Source organism: Podarcis bocagei (genome assembly GCF_964188305.1).
Source record: "Podarcis bocagei genome assembly, chromosome: 10".
NCBI classification, from domain to species: Eukaryota; Metazoa; Chordata; class Lepidosauria; order Squamata; family Lacertidae; genus Podarcis; species Podarcis bocagei.
In genome coordinates, this window is record NC_138135.1 from 47,870,834 (window position 1) to 47,888,549 (window position 17,716).

At 44.4% G+C, this 17,716-nt stretch overlaps 1 protein-coding gene across 2 annotated transcripts in view; it reads left to right on the top strand.

Annotated features, from left to right (window-relative positions):
• Positions 1–17,716, top strand: part of PTPRR (protein tyrosine phosphatase receptor type R) — a 116,764-nt gene that overhangs the window by 84,223 nt on the left and 14,825 nt on the right. The gene's annotated exons all lie outside the window — the stretch shown is intronic.

The following is a 17,716-nucleotide window of genomic DNA, read 5'->3' on the forward strand; positions in this document are numbered from 1 at the left end:
AACTGGATGTACATTTCCAAAATATAAGATAAAAAACAAATAAAATAAAACCTACATACAGCAACAGTGTTTTGTGTTGTGTTGTGGCTTTAGATACCCATTAGGTCCATAAATTACCATATAGCATATATTCAACACAAAAAAAAACAGCGACAATTTGTTGTTGACAAAGGACAGCTGGACATATAAAGGCCCCCATTATCTTCAGTAGCTTAGGGCCTCATCCAGCCTAAATCCAGCCCTGGTGGGGAGCCCTATTAATGTGCAGGCATGTGCAGCCTCTAAGCGCATTCGGTTCATCAGGTATAGACTAGGCTGGAAAAGGCCACCATTCACCTGTGACAAGCTATCTGCTTTTTCAAATACTTCTGTGGGAAAAAAGCAGGGCCTCGAGTGTTTCTTCCGCTCTCATACCTTTTAGGTACTGATAAATTCCTTCCTTTCTAATATTTAATTAATTGAGCAGAATTGCTGGCTTAAGTATCACTGCTTGTGCTATTTATAACCTAATTATTATTAAACTTTTCCTGCCTTTATGGTTCAGCATTCTGTTAACGGACTTTCGGGCATTGTGTAGCTCTCTGCAATTTGAATAATGAAACCGAGCCAGTGTTTGTGGATGGTTTCACAAGCATGAGAACCTAATATATATTTACAGGAAGGGATCTGGAATTTCCTGGCCGAAATACACAGCTTTGCATAGATTTGGAGGATAAATTTACTCCATTGTGTTGAGATGAATATGCTTTTCTTTGTGCTTAATATAACCCTTAGGCATTTGCTTTCAGGGAAATGTCAGTAACAATTGTTTAAACCAGAAGCTTGGGATAACCCCCCCCCCCCAAAAAAAAAAGTTGTTTCAGAAGAGTATTTCAAAGATTGGACACAATGGAGGGGAGAGTGCTGTGGTTAAGTTATTTATAAAAATGTTTGTATATCACAGTTTCATTTGAAAATTTCAACGTGGTATGCAACAATTATAATACAGTGGTACCTCGGGTTACAGATGCTTCAGGTTACAGACTCCGCTAACCCAGAAATAGTACCTCGGGTTAAGAACTTTGCTTCAGGATGAGAACAGAAATCATGCTCCGGTGGTGCGGTGGCAGCGGGAGGCCCCATTAGCTAAAGTGGTGCTTCAGGTTAAGAACAGTTTCAGGTTGAGAACGGATCTCTGGAACGAATTAAGTACTTAACCCGAGGTACCACTATACCATAAAAAGCAGCACAAAAGCGACCCCACCAGGTTCCTATCAATGCCCAATGCCTTAGCCAAGCCTATTCTTTCCTGTAATCAATAAAGTTGTGGCTTAATTCAACCCAGTGCCAGTCTCCTATGACATTATTGTGGCCCTCCCTTCACCTGACATAGCCATTCTGCACCTGTGCCGGCAATTATAATACCATTAAAAAAACCAAAAATTAAACTGTATCACCAGCTAACTGTTATTGGGGTGGGGGTTCATTGTCTGCATACGTCAGGCAGCGAAGAAACATTTCCAGCAAACATTCCAGAGTTACTGTAGAATGCACTTGCTGAATCTCTGTTGGAAGAGGATTCCACAGGAGTGGGTCAGTAACGCAGAAGGCTTGGTTTCATGTTGATGTCAAATGAGCCCCACCAAGATGAGGGGCAAACCACGATGCTTTTGCAGATGATAGTGACTGAACTGGGATTTAAGGGTTCAGGCAGTCCTTAAGGTGCCCTGGTCCCATGGAGTAGATCAGGGTTTCCCAATCTTGGGTCTCCAGCTGTTGTTGGACTACAACTCCCATCATCCCTAGCTAGCAGGAGCAGTGGTCAGGGAGGATGGGAATTGTAGTCCAAAAACAGCTGGAGACCCAAGCTTGGGAAACCCCAGTTTTAGATCATTCTTCTTGAGTATTGAAAGCATGAATAGGCAATACGTGTACTGGCCCCACTCTCTACAGTTTGTGCATTTGGTGGCCTTATGAAATGCCCCATGTGCAAAGAGATGTCCATGCCTAGGGCAGCTCCATGCAAGGGGAGTCTCCTCATCTCATGGAAAAGCCAGATGTGAGGTCAGTGGGTGCATGTAGCTGACATGCATGACATCAGCAGGGGTCATGCTAACTACCACAACTCCACAAGCCCCTCACACATATATTCACCACACGAAAGACCTTAAGACAAAGTAATTAGAAATATCATAATTAAGGGAAGTGAATTTAAAAGAAGCTAAAATTTTAAGTAAGCATTTTCTCTTACTGATTCACAATGCAGCTATTTCAGTCTGAGGGGAAATGGAGAACAAACATCAGGTTAGTATCTTCAGGGCCGAAGTACAACTGTTTGTGACAGTAAATCAGGAACAGGGAACTTAAGGCTCTGGGGGTGTTTTTTTGGGCTACAACTCCCATCAGCTGCAGCCAGCATGGCCAGTGGTCAGGGATGATGGGAGTTGTTGTCTAGAGGGCCCCACCCCTGCAGTAAATATTCACAACCGAGACTTCATATATTTACAACCGGAAGCTCTTTCCACTGAATAATAATAATAATAATAATAATAATAATAATAATAATAATAATAATAATTTATTATTTGTACCCCGCCCATCTGGCTGGGTTTCCCCAGCCACTCTGGGCGGCTTCCACAGAAACCAAAAAACACTAAAATATGATACATTAAAAGCTTCCCTGAATAGGGCCGCCTTAAGATGTCTTCTGAATGTCAGGTAGTTGTCCATCACCTTGACATCCGATGGGAGGGCATTCCACAGGGCGGGCGCCACCACCGAAAAGGCCCTCTGCCTGGTTCCCTGTAGCTTCACTTCTCACAATGAGGGAACCGCCAGAAGGCCTTCGGCGCTGGACCTCAGTGTCCGGGCAGAACGATGGGGGTGGAGACGCTCTTTCAGGTATACTGGGCCGAAGCCGTTTAGGGCTTTAAAGGTCAACACCAGCACTTTGAATTGTGCTCGGAAACGTACTGGGAGCCAATGTAGGTCTTTCAAGACCGGTGTTATGTGGTCTCGGCGGCCGCCCCCAGTCACCAGTCTAGCTGCCGCATTCTGGATTAGCTGTAGTTTCCGAGTCACCTTCAAAGGTAGCCCCACATAGAGCGCATTGCAGTAGTCCAAGCGGGAGATAACTAGAGCATGCACCACTCTGGCCAGACAGTCCGCGGGCAGGTAGGGTCTCAGCCTGCGTACCAGATGGAATTGGTAGACAGCTGACCTGGACACTGAATTGACCTGCGCCTCCATGGACAGCTGTGAGTCCAAAATGACTCCCAGGCTGCGCACCTGGTCCTTCAGGGGCACAGTTACCCTATTCAGGACCAGGGAGTCCTCCACACCAGCCCGCCCCCTGTCCCCCCAAAACAGTACTTCTGTCTTGTCAGGATTCAACTTCAATCCATTAGCCGCCATCCATCCTCCAACCGCCTCCAGGCACTCACACAGGACCTTCACCGCCTTCACTGGTTCTGATTTGAAAGAAAGGTAGAGCTGGGTATCATCTGCATATTGATGGACACCCAGTCCAAACCCCCTGATGATCTCTCCCAGCGGCTTCATATAGATGTTAAAAAGCATGGGGGAGAGGACGGAACCCTGAGGCACCCCACAAGTGAGGGCCCAAGGGTCTGAACACTCATCCCCCACCACCACTTTCTGAACACGGCCCAGGAGGAAGGAGAGAAACCACTGTATAACAGTGCCCCCAGCTCCTAACCCCTCTAGACGGTCCAGAAGGATGTTATGGTCGATTGTATCAAAGGCCGCTGAGAGATCCAGCAGAACTAGGAAACAACTCTCACCTTTGTCCCTAGCTCGCCGGAGATCATCAACCAGTGCGACCAAGGCAGTTTCAGTCCCATGATGAGGCCTGAACCCTGATTGGAAGGGATCCAAATGGTCCGCATCCTCCAGGCGTGCCTGGAGTTGTTCAGCAACCACACGCTCAATCACCTTGCCCAAGAATGGAAGATTTGAGACTGGGCAATAGTTGGCCATACTGGCCGGGTCTAAAGATGGTTTTTTAAGAAGCGGTTTAATGACCGCCTCTTTCAGCGGATCTGGGAATGTTCCCTCACAGAGGGAAGCATTCACCACCCCGCAGAGCCCATCGCCCAGCCCTTCCCGGCTTGCTTTTATTAGCCAGGATGGGCAAGGATCAAGGAGACAGGTGGTTGGTTTCACGCGTCCAAGCAGCCTGTCCACATCCTCGGGGGTAACGGATTGAAATTGATTCCATGCAACTTGACCAGACAGGGCTCTAGCACTCTCCCGCCCCAGCCCTGCTCCCACGGTGGTGTCTAGCTCCTTCCGAATATGAGTGATTTTATCTGCAAAAAACTTTGCAAAATCGTTGCAGGAGATCTTGGGGTCTTTACAAGGCCCCGGTGGTAAAGGTGGTTCCGTTAAATTGTGGACCACCTGAAAGAGTCTCCTGCTACTGTTTTCTGCAGATGCAATAGAGGCGGTGAAGAAAGTCTTCTTCGCCGTCGCTATCGCCACTTGGTAGGCTCGACGTTGAGCTCTAACCTGTGTCCGGTCAGATTCGGAGTGAGTTTTCTGCCACCGACGCTCTAGCCGTCTCAGCGATTGTTTCATCGCCCTCAGCTTCGAAGAAAACCACGGGGCTGTCCGGGCTCCATGCAATCGGAGAGGGCGCTTCGGAGCCAGACAGTCGATAGCCCTGGTTAACTCCGCATTCCAGCGGGCTACCAGGGAATCAGCTTTATCCCAACATGGGATAAAGCATCCCCTACCACTCTCTGGAAACCATTTGGATCCATTAAGTGGCGGGGGCGGACCATCCGAATTGGTCCCACCTCCCTGAACACACAGCATTGCCTTTTTTGCTGTACGCTGTGTCCTATACCAAAGGAGATCTTCCACCTTTCCTAAGAAAGAATGTTCAAAAGAGCTCATAAACTGTGGTGGTTATATTTTGGATTAGACAACTCCCAAGAGACACTCGGTTTTTATGACAATTCTACTTACAGCATCAGCATCTCCAGAGTGAAATAAATCTGCAGTTGCCACCACACTGATACAAATCCTTTTATGTAAATTGTTTTGCTTTTTTTCCTAAGAGAAGCGTAAGCATATTGCAGGCTCCCAGCTCTTATCATGGCCTGATTCTTGTTACAGTCGTTGCTACTGGTTTTAGCTTGTACACAGGAAACTGCAGTGCCAATCAATATCATTCCCAAGGTGACAGGAAACCTTCTTCAGTCAGTTGTTGATTGCGCTTGTCTTTGCTGCACCACCCATTGCATTTATTCCCTTTGGCTGAACTTAAGACAGATTAATCACTGGCTGACATCTGGCAGACAGTTTTGGTAGCTTGTCAGTGATTTGTCTCAGTGGCTTGTTAAAAGGTTCCTTGTATTTATAAGTGGCTGGGGGTGAGAGGAAGGGAAGGATCAATAGCTTAGACTGCAACTTATCTAGGAGTAAGCCCGTTGAACTCAATAAGTCTTATTTCTGACACGAGAGCACTAAAATCGTTTTCAAAGAGTTTAGAATTTTCCGTTCGCCCAACATTTTAGGAGGATGGATAGTGTTCTCTCCGCGGGGGAGGGGGGAACTAGGGGCGCATTGGAAGATGGCCGACAATAACATCTCTCCAACCCACACGAGGTAATTAAGAGGCTGTGATGGGAGTAAACAGCCTCCCTGCCCCCCCCAAGGGAGTGGGGGGGACTGCCCTTGCCTGCTGTGCCCTATACCACCCCCGAATTTGAGGGGGTGGGGGCACTAGGCAGAAAGCCCTTGTACGGACTTTGGCTCTCCTGGACGCTGTCTCTGATTTGCGCCTCTAGCTGCAGCAACTTCAAAAGAAACAATTAGGTGGAAGCAAATGCACATACTTCAAGGAAGAATGGGGAGTAAAAAGACTGCTAATTGAAGAGATCTCTGATAAAGAAGACGGGTCGGATAAACAAGAATATATCATGAGAAGACACACCAAGGCTCGGTATGTCGGCAACGGGACTGGATGGGGGGGGGACTTTCCTTTCTTTTCTTTATGTGATTAACCAAGAATCCCCCCCCCCCATAAGTCAGAAATGCCGCTTAAATGACCTAAGCTGATGATTTAAGACTGTGTGGAGATAATCTCTAACCAAAAGCATGTTTTAAGGAGACCGTGGAAAGTTTAAGAGCTTTGGGATGACGCAGTAAAAAAAACAGTGTCGCCATTTTGGCAAGTTCTGTCGAAAGACTTATGTCTGGGAGGAGGAATGGATCTGTTTTCATATTGCGGGCGGCCTCCTCAGAGGACTAAAAGAAGGCGACAGATTTGCGAAGATGAATGATGGAAAGAGTGCTTTTATTTATGGAAGCGATGATATATGGAACCATCTCGATATGGTGATTGGACAAATGGAAAAATTCACACAGGATTATAACTGGTGTTTGTCTGCTTAAGGAGACTATCAGAAGAGATCATAAAGAAAAAAGAAAATTATATGAATAAGATGAGATGTGGGAACAGCAAGAGAGGACTGGATAGAAATATGAACATTATTTGGACAGATTTGTGGATATTAATGCTCAGCAAGAAGATGATTGGAATCCCCTTTGGAACTTGAAATATGGGTACCCCCAACAAAAAAAATACAATTCGGCTTTGTAATTCGGAATTATGTGATGTGATTTGGTTTGATTTGATTGGTCGATTAATAAAAATTAAATTATTTTTTTAAAAAAGGAGGATGGATAGTGTCAATCTGTGGCTATGTAGCATTAAGAAAACCAGGGTGTGTGGATGCAGTTAAATGCATGTACAAATTAAAGAATTGTTCAGTCTGTATTGGTCTGCCTTGCTCACTTTAAGCTCCCAATTGTTCCTCTGAAGCCCCACCCTAACCCTCCCCACAGCTCATGCAAATAATGGTCTCATCAGCTTTTGAATGCAGAAAATCCCAGGTACAGGCCTGGGCAAGACTGGGACTGTCCCTTGTCTGAAACCCTAGAGAGCCTCAGAGTGTGGACACTGGTGAGCTAGCTAGACCATGGATTTGACTTGGTATATGGAAGCATCCCTGGTTCTTCATCAACCAGGCTAACGTCAGCCTTGATGGCAGGCTGTATGGGGAGGGCAAGCCTGACTATGCACCTCAGAAGATGTGTTCTGCATACAAAGACATGATTCCTTGTGAAATCACTGTCAGCAAAGGATACTTTTGTCCTTGCTGCATCTGAGAGCACTGTTCCGGTGCTTTATCTTTCCATGTAGGAATGAACAGCAACCAGTCACTTAATACAAAGGGGAAGTAAAAGAATGCACTCAGGGCCACTGCTAATGTGGTGACTCCAGTCGTCGAGAATCAAGTCCTCTCCTAACCACACAGACTGATTTGTGTTTCTTGTGCACAATAGATGGGGAACCCTCCAACTCCCAGCATCCCTGACTATTGAGCCACACTGGTTGGTGCTGATGGGATAAATATCTGGAGGGCTATAGAGTCCCGGTCCCTATGCTAGAGAGTGATGGACCAGCAGGAGAGCAGGACAAAATGTTGGGAAGTTGATAGGGGTGTGGATGTGTGGGTGTGTACACACACACACACACACACACACACACACACACAGAGCGAGAGGCATGAATCTTGGGGGGAGGGTTTACTTCCAATGTTTTATCTGAAAGTATGGTTTACATGATAACATTCCAGTTTGATGGTAGAACTAATTGACAGGAAAAGATGGGAGGCTGTCTAAGCGTTCAGTTTTGAACAGTCAGTTCCCGTTGCTCAGCAGCACAGCCTTATCGAGGGAAGTACAGGAGTGAATTGGCAGTACTTTAGAAAGCCTGATTAAAAGAGGGAAAGCTGAAATTGCTCTCATGTCAGCTGTTTTCCTGCACAGGATGTTGAGCGATTCCTGTCCCAACCAGATACTGATTGCTTAAAACTTAAGTCTAGAAGTACTTGTCGAAATCATTTCCTTAATTTTTTTTTAAATTTTATTTATTTTTGAGATGATAAAGTCTGAATGAGTGACTTGGAGTGTGAAGTTGGGCATTGAAGATGCTGGGCAGTTCATGAGACATAGAATCAACAGGGTTGAAAGGGAGCCACAAAGATCATCCAGTTGACTCCTCTGCCAGTGCAAGAAACCCACGACTACCACGTCCCTGGTGGGTGACCATTGAGCCACAGCTTTAAACCAAGGCAATCTGTGTGGCCCAAGTAAAACAGGTGCCTAAGTAATGTGGTCCCACTTCCCTTAACGTTTTTAACCTTTAAAGCCCTATACGGCCTAGGACCCTTGCACCTATGGGACCGCCTCTCCTGGTATGTCCCCCGGAGGACCTTATGGTCTTCAAACAAAAACACCTTGGAGTTCCCGGGCCACAGAGAGGTTAGGCTGGCCTCAACCAGAGCCAGGGCTTTTTCGGCTGTGGCCCGGTTCTGGTGGAACGCTTTGTCACAAGAGACTAGGGCCCTGCGAGACTTGACATCCTTCCGCAGGGCCTGCAAGACAGAGCTGTTCCACCAGGCCTTTGGCCAAGGCGCAGCCTGACCCCCTCCTTTGGTAATTCTTCACAGAACTCTAGCCCAATGGTTACCATTAATCTGATTTGAACTGATTTTATAATGAATTGGTTTTAGAATGCTGTAGACACAAACATACAATAAGCAGAAAGGAGAACCAAGGGAGACAGAAGTTGTGTCAGAAAACTTGGGGACAACAGACACACAGCTTGTTTAGATGCTATCCTGATTCCATGGCTTGCTACCAGGAAGCAGGGTCCATGGAGATGTGCCACTGTTAGCTGTTTGTATGAAGGATTGCCCCCTGGCATAGGCTAACAGGGACACATACCTTGAATAATATCCTGTCCCCCTGCTCACGCATTTAACTAACTGGTCAACAAAGTCCCATAAAGAGTGGTTTATTTAATTTTAGAATAGCCCTATAATTGTCAATTTTCACACAGTCTTTTGCCCATAAAGAGAGCCAGTGTGGTGTAGTGGTTAAGAGCGGTAGTCTCGTAATCTGGGGAACTGGGTTCGCGTCTCCGCTCCTCCACATGCAGCTGCTGGGTGACCTTGGGCCAGTCACACTTCTTTGAAGTCTCTCTTTTTTTTTTTTTAATAAATTTTTATTGGTTTTACAACATTTTTAAGAAAAACAAACAAACACAAAAAATGACAAACATACACAAATAGTTTCAAAGATATTTTCATAAACCTCTTTTCTTGGACTTCCCCATACCCCCCCTCTCTGCATCCCAATGTCCATATTTGAACTAGCAACTCCCAATTGTTACTTTCTAATCTCTGTCATCTTAGTCCTCTTTTATTGTCTAACCTTGTATCCCTGTACCCTATTGCTTCTGGCAACCACAACATTTTAACATTCATTCAGTTTATAGTAGTCCTTAAGATAGCTTTTAAATTTTTTCCATTCTTCTTCCACCGCCCTTCTTTGAAGTCTCTCAGCCCCACTCACCTCACAGAGTGTTTGTTGTGGGGGAGGAAGGGAAAGGAGATTGTTAGCCGCTTTGAGACTCCTTAAAGGGAGTGAAAGGCGGGATATCAAATCCAAACTCTTCTTCTTCTTCTCTTCATAAATACAACAAGTAGTTTAAGCAGTCAGCACTAAATCCTGCGTCCTGTCCCAATTAACACTCGGTTTCAAGATAATTTTTTAAGTACAAGCAAGGCCATCCATCCATCCATTTCCCACCTTTCTTCCATCATGGAACCCAAAGTGGTTCTCAAATGGTCTCCCTTCCAGGTGGATTCACATATGCATGTATATCACTGAATTTATCGCAGTTGTCCTACACATGTCAGGGGTGTTTAAAGGTGCCTGTATGATGTCCTAAATGTGTTCAGCTGTCTTCCAAGAATAGTGTATGCATGGACATTACTAGGGTTAAACCAGCTGGCGTTTTAGTGTATTCATGCCATCTGAATGAATGGGGTGGTTAATTAAAAACAACCACCTGGCCTATCTCAGCAGCAGCTGGCACATGCCACCCTAGGCACGCAAGTGCTTGCACAGTGTGCTTTTCACGTTCTGCTCTCTGTGATCACTCTTCATAGACTGGCTACCCGGTCTTTAAAGCATGTTCATGCCACACTCTATACATGATGCTCTGTGTGCTTTCTTCTATACAAACGTCACACACAAAGAAGCCCTATGGAGCAGTTCCTATCAAACTAAAGTGCAGCATGCATGCTTTTTCTGTGTGTCCCCACCCCACCCAAATGGGATAATTTGCCTGATCTCCAGCTCTCCCACCAACCCCTTTGCGGTGTTAAATCCAATGTGTTTGGTTTTTATTTTACAACTTTTCAGTTGAAAGCAAAGGACAAAATATCTAAGTACTATTTTACTTTGCTTCATTGTATGATGTTGATATTAGAAAACAGGCTCTCTAAACGTCCGTTTGGAAAGAGAGAACCAGAGAGCCCTAGAGCCAAAAATAGGGTTGCAAACCCCACAGGGCAGTGTACTGCACTTGAACTGAAAGAACAAGAACAATTTAGCACCTTTCCGCTGATGAGCATGGAAGCGGCTATAGCATATTGCAAGAATCCTGGGAACACGGTGGAAAAACCTATCCTCCTTCAGGATTCATCCCCAAATATACAGAAGGCAGAATTCGCAGGATATACACACACTTACAGGGTCCACATCCAGGCAGCTTGATTCATTCTTGAGGATCTTGTGATGCTTTTTAGTCTGACGTGCACCTGGAACTTGCTTGCACAAGCAGCATTTATTAATAATAAAAATAATAAATTTATTATTACATTTCTACCCTGCTTTTCCTCGAAAGAAATCAAGGTAGCATACATAATTCTCTTCCTCACAGTGTTCTACCTTCACAATGTGCTTCATAGCCAAGTGGAGATTTGAACCCTGGCCTCCCAGGTCCTAGTCCAACTTTCTTTCTTTCTTTCTTTCTTTCTTTCTTTCTTTCTTTCTTTCTTTCTTTATTTATTTGGTTTTTCAAATTAAAAATTTACAGAGATATATCAAATATAAATCATAAAAACAAGATTCCAAGGAATCTCCTGGTCTTCCATCTTCCCCTTAGTGGGTCCTATCATTAATCCTTTCCTCCCACATCTTTTATGGTAATCCAAGTCCTTTACCTCTTCCATTATGTCCAGAATTCAACCTTAAACCACAAGTGATATTCCAATCCTACTAACGATTTTAACTGTTTACAATGGTCTTTCAGATAAGTTATAATTTTCCCCCATTCCTTATTAAACTTTTGGTCTTCCTGATTTCTGACTCTTCCTGTCATTTTCGCCATTTCAGCATAGTCCATTAACTTCATCTGCCATTCTTCTCTGGTAGGAACTTTATCTTCTTTCCATCTCTGGGCCGGTGGCATCCGTGCAGCCATGGTCATGTACATAATAGTCTTCTCTGCATCTTTGGGATTTCAGCACCAAGAATTCCTAAAAGGAAGGCTTCAGGCTTTTCAACAAAGGTTATTTGAAACATTTTTTTCAACTCATTATATATCATTTCCCAAGGTCCTTTTACTGCCTTGCAATTCCACCACATATGATAAAAGGTGCCTTCTTTTTCCTTACATTTCCAGCATACATTTGAGCATGTTTTATACACTTTTGCTAATTTACTAGGAGTTAAATACCATAGGCACATCATTTTCATATAATTTTCTTTCAACGTACAACATGCCATGAACTTTAAATCCCAATTCCATAACTTTTCCCAAGCTCTAGTTACAGGTAGGGAGCCATGTTGGTCTGCTGTAGTCGAAACAAAATAAAAAAATATCCTTCCAGTAGCACCTTGGAGACCAACTAAGTTTGTTATTGATATGAGCTTTCGTGTGCATGCATACTTCTTCAGATATTGGTATGTGAAGAAGTGTGCGTGCACATGAAAGCTCATACCAATAACAAACTTAGATTTTCCCAAGCTGTAAACTATATATTATTCCCAAAGTCTCTCACCCAGGTCCTAGTCCAACATTCTAACCATTACACCACACTTGCCTCTTCGGCAATCCTTTCTCTTTGCCTGTCAGTGCAATCTCCAGATCAGGATGTGCATAGTTGTGATGCAGTCTTAACATGCAAAGCCAAGCACCTTTCCTCTGTAATCGGTCCTCCTGCCAGCTAATGAATGGCTTCCTTCCACCTGCACTGTTGACACTGTCTAACAAACAGCCCCCAGCAGCAACGGGGAATCTCGGCAAATGTCCTGGAGGTCTGGGAGGGCAGAAGGAAGCAGCTCCTCCCTTTGTCTGGAATACCAAAGTGAGAAGGCAGAGACTTTTGGACATCAGTCAGCCTTGTTTAATTCCTTGAACAGATTGGAAGAAAGGAAAATTTGCATGGCAGTCCAGTTTGCATTGGAAGAAAGCAGTAAATTTAAACTACATAGAGAGAGCAGGGTGCCAAATGAAATAGCCACGTATGAAGAGAGAAGCGATTTAAATGTAAAGTGCAAAAAAGACAGTATAAACAGTACAATGAGAATGATTGGAGGACTCGTTTTGTCAGAAGTCTTTTTTATTTGTTTAATTAAGTATTAATTAGGAAGATTAAGTGTTTTTTTATGTACGCAAATTTGTTTTTTCTTCTTTCTTTTTCTGTATTTTCTTTTCTTTTTTCTTAATTGTTTTTTCTTTAATTTACTTTTTGTAGTATGAGATTGTAAATTCTTTGTATAAGTGTGTAATTTAAATTAATAAAAAAGGAAGAAAGGAAAATTTGCATGGCAGTCCAATTTGCATTGGAAGAAAGCAGTAAATTTAAACTACATTGAGAGAGCAGGGTGCCAAATGAAATAGCCACGTATGACGAGAGAAGCAATTTAAATGTACAGTAAACTACACTCAGGAAATAACCCCTTTAAAGGCTTGGTGGTTTTCACCAGCATGGATGCCCCCGAGAAGGAGAAGAGGAGTTTCTTGTAGACTATTTCCTAGTTCAATGTCTCTTCCATTCACCCTTGCCTCACTCACTCAAAACTGCTGTGTGAATCAGTTGGGGAGGACGCGAAATATTCTGAAATTTAAGGAGGATTTGTGAGTTTCTACAGAAAAGCCTTCCTAAGAAGAACTGCCTCATAATCTTCTTACATTTATATCTCATCCTTCTTTCATCCTGTAACCCAAGACAGCATGCATGATGTACTCAGGTGGTCATTCATTAAGGAACTGTCTAGTCTTAGACCTGCTTAGCTTTAGCAAGGACGTGCTGAAGGCCTTGACGCATTTCTTATCACTGACATTAGGTAAAGGTGTGACTAAACTGCTACTGGCTCATGGAGGACCATTATGAGTGCCAGAGCGCACGGAAACGCCGTTTACCTTCCCACCGCAGTGGTACCTATTTACCTACTTGCACTGGTATGCTTTCAAATGCTAGGTTGGCAGAAGCTGGGACAGAGCAATAGGAGTTCACCCCATTGTGCAGATTCGAAGTGCTGACCTTCTGATCAACAAGCCCAAGAAGCTCAGTGGTTTAGACCACAGTGCCACCTGCATCCCTAACACTGACGTTAAATACCATTTGGAACAATTCTTTGTTATTCCCTAACCATTTGAATAGCAAATTTATATTTATAATTATTGTGTTTCTTTCCATACATCTCCTTAAACTGTTTCCAATGAATTGCCTTCTTTACGTCTGTCCAGCAGGGCTGTTGAGCAGTTTTCTTGATCAATCTCTTGAACTGGAAAAGCTATAAATTCAAAGTTATAATTAGATCTGGCCACATTTCTTTTTTTGTTGTTAAAAAGGAAGTAGCCCTTTTGCCACGACTGACAGATATAGCAATGTAAATGCCAAAGAAAATATTAACATTTCAATTGTGCTTTGTTACAAAACAAAACAAATGGGTTTTCTCGGCTTGCTGGGGAAAAGAAAACGCAGGACCTTTTAGAAAGTTAAGATTGCACACCATGTGAGGGGGCAGTTGATCTAGTTGCCTCGGCACCTTCTTCTCCCTGATGTTTGCCCCCTTGTGAACAGTTTCACACCCATTTGCAAAGTGCTCTGGGAGAGTGGAGTATTGAAATGGGGACCCTTTTCTATGTAAAATAGCAGGAGCTGTATTCCACTAGATGGCAAGGATGACAACTGCTGGGAGTGAAACAGCGGGGATCATTCAGTGTGTAACCTAAGGGTTAATTCTGCTCTCAGTAAGTCAGCTAACCAAAAGCCGGTGTTGGAGAAGATGTTGCTTACCAACCAGGCGGAGTGGCATGATCCCAACTGAGGAGGCATGTAATCTGACTGGCTGTGTAGTTCTGAGGGAGCTTTTCCTCTGTACCTGTGGTTGAATATCTCCCTGCTATGTCCAAGGCCTGAAGTAAGAAAGATATAACCTAGTTGTCTCTTTCTCCTTAGTTATATACTGTTTTTGTTCAGTTTCCTCAGTAAAGTATTATTGGGATATATGTATGTATGTATGTCTCTGGACTTTGCTAAAAGCAAGGATAAAATCAAGGAAGATTCTCTTATCTTTGATGCCCTCCCACTACATTCTGAGTGATTGTACAGTAGGCAGTACTTTTTTTTTCCTTAAAAAATGTTTAGGGGTACTCTCATTTTCCTACTCATAGGAAATACTGCCCCTCAATGAGGCCAAACTTAGATTCACAAAATGTTTAGGAGTATGCGTACCCCTGCATACCCCCCCCCAGAAAAAAGCACTGCGTATAGGCAGATCATCAGGCTACAACTGATTGATTAAAAATATTTATATGCTTCTATTCACGAAAAATATCAGAACTGGCAACAGTATATACTGTGCATAAAACCAGCTTTAAAAACCATGAAAATTTTAAAATCAGAAATTGACTGACTATTGTAAGAATAGCTATAACCCTGACAGACTAGGAAAGTTTTCAAGAGACACTTAAAAGTTGAAACGGAAGTCGTCTGCTGAATCTCTATTGGCAGAGTGTTCCATGTGATTAGCATCAGTGGGTGGTTTCCCTTAGAAAGGCAAGTAATAGCTCAGCTGTTAGAACATGAGACTCTTAAACTCAAGGCTGTGGGTTTGAGCCCCACGGTGGGCAAAAGATTCCTGACTTGCAGGAGGTTTGACTTCTGGTCTCTTCCAACTCTACAGTTCTATGATTCTTCGAGGGAAAGTGCCAGAATGAGGCAGCCGGCTCTTTATGAAACTGCCGTGGGTGGAGGCTATGAGAGGAAGGCAAACATCTGTCAGCAACTCTCTTTCTTGGTGGATACATTAATAATTCCAAAGCTCTTATTTAAAACAGATATAAGCCTGCAAGCAATAGTGTTTTAGTTGGCCTCATTGATTTTCAGCAAGTGTTCTTTGATAAATTATTCCCAAGCAACATCCAAATAATTAAAGTCATTTTCACTCTTGCAAAATGGCAGGAGCGAGCTGATTCAATCAAACAAACCTGTGTATATTGGAAGGATCCTTTGGCAGCAAATAAGAGAGAATGAAGGATTGTGTTTCCAGAATATAAAGAAGGGGAAATGGTTCTTTTCTAAGTTAGTTTTGCAATGCAGGAAGCTGCTAATTAGCTGAAAAAGCAGGGCAACATTGGCAGCAACAGAATATTTTTCAAGGGGACAAGTCCATAAAATGAGAATTAACAGACCTAACAGTGACAGAATTGTATATTACATGGAGTGATCCTGCAGTGAGGCCATGATCCACCTATTGAAGTTATTTATTTATTTCTTACATTTATATTATATCATTGTTCCCAAGGTGGTTAACATGTGGTTCTCTAGAACAGTGTTTCCCAACCGGTGTTCCGCGGCACACTAGTGTGCTGTGAGACATCGGCTGGTGTGCCGTGGGAGGGAGGCGGGCGAGTCGGGCGGCGGCGGCGAGGATCCGCGTCGAGCCGGGGGCGGCTCCGCGGTGGTGGTGCCGAGCGGCGGGGCAGCGCGCGCAAAAGGGAGGAGCGCGAGACAGCGGAGGAGGAGGAGGCCGGAATGTCCGGGCAGCAGCAGCAACAGCAGCAGCAGCAACTCCCGGCGACGGCTCCTCAAGCCCCGCCGCCGCCCCCTCCTCCGCCCGCTATCGCCGCCACCACCACAACAGCCGCCGCCGCCTCAGCTGCCGCCGTCCCTCAGTCCCTCGCTCTGCTGCCTCCTCCCACCCCGGCAAGGGGGAGGGAAAAAACTTTCACTTTTGTGCGTCCCTCCCGGCGTGACGCTGCGCGCTGACGTCACGGGGCGGGGCTTTAATGGTGGTGTGCCGCGAGATTTTTTTCCGGTAAACAGGTGTGCCGTTGCCCAAAAACGTTTGGGAAACACTGCTCTAGAACTCTTTCAGCTGGGTTGGACAAACCTAGATCTGCTTAGCTTCAGAAAGGTGATGGCCCCATGCCTTTTCACACCATACTCTGATTACTGTTTAGGTCTCATCCAAAAGATTACATATACGGTCGTACCTTGGATTCTGAACGCCTTGTGAGTCGAACGTTTTGGCTCCCGAATGCCGCAAACCCGGAAGTGAGTGTTCTGGTTTGCAACTGTTCTTTGGAACCCGGACATCCGACACAGCTTCTGATTGGCTGCAGAGCTTCCTGCAGCCAATTGGAAGCCGTGCCTTGGTTTCTGAACATTTTGGAAGGCAAATGGACTTCCGGAACAGATTCCATTCGACTTCCGAGGTACCACTGTGTTAGTAAAAATAATAGACAGAAATGCATTGTATTTGGGGGAATTGCTTAGAAATATGTGTATATTGGTCAAAACTGCATAGAAATATTAGGAGAAATTCACACTAAATTGTGGACTTTTTTACCAAAAAATGTGCAAATTTCTGTGGAAAAGCAAATAATTGAATTTAAGAAGGGGGAGGGATAAGATTGAGAGAAACAAAAACTGACAAATTTGTCCATCCCAAATTCCAACAATATGTTCATATGATTTTAACTGATGTGACAAAAATGCCTCCTGGTAATTTTTACTTGAAACTACCTCTTCCTACCTCTGCCTCTGCCTCTGCACATGCACATGCACAAACCTGACCCAGAAGATCATAGAGTTGTAGAGCTGGAAGGTACCCAAGGGTCATCTAGTCCAACCCCCTGCAATGCAGGAATCTCAGCTAAAGCATCCATGACAGAGGGACACCCAACCTCTGCTGAAAAACCTCCAAGGAAGAAGAGTTCACAACCTCCTGAGATCAGAGGACTGTCCAGAGCCAAAGTCCATTAGGTGCAAGGAGCAATGTGCTCTAAGGTGAATTAGGTTTCAATCTGCCTGACACATAGCAGAGAAAAGCAAGCAAATGAATAGTGTGAAATAATAGGAATACAGTGGTACCTCGGGTTAAGAACTTAATTCGTTCTGCAGGTCCGTTCTTAACCTGAAACTGTTCTTAACCTGAAGCACCTGAAGCCTCCCGCCGCCGCTGCACAATTTCTGTTCTCATCCTGAAGCAAAGTTCTTAACCCGAGGTACTATTTCTGGGTTAATGGAGTCTGTAACCTGAAGCATCTGTAACCTGAAGCGTCTGTAACCTGAAGTGTCTGTAACCCAAGGTACCACTGTAGATGATGACTCCCAGCCGTGATAATTGAGAGCAGAACCATGCCAGTTTGTTTGCCTGCATTTCCAATGACTTCAGGACAACAGCAGCACCTCATAGGTCCTGGGCTGATGGACAGTCTTCTGATGTTCTTAGGAAGCTTTTAGGGAGGAGCTTACAGAGTGGCGGAGATCAGAAGAACACACATGGCTATTTGAATCACATGGAACCCAGAAAGTGCTGTTCAATCCCGTGC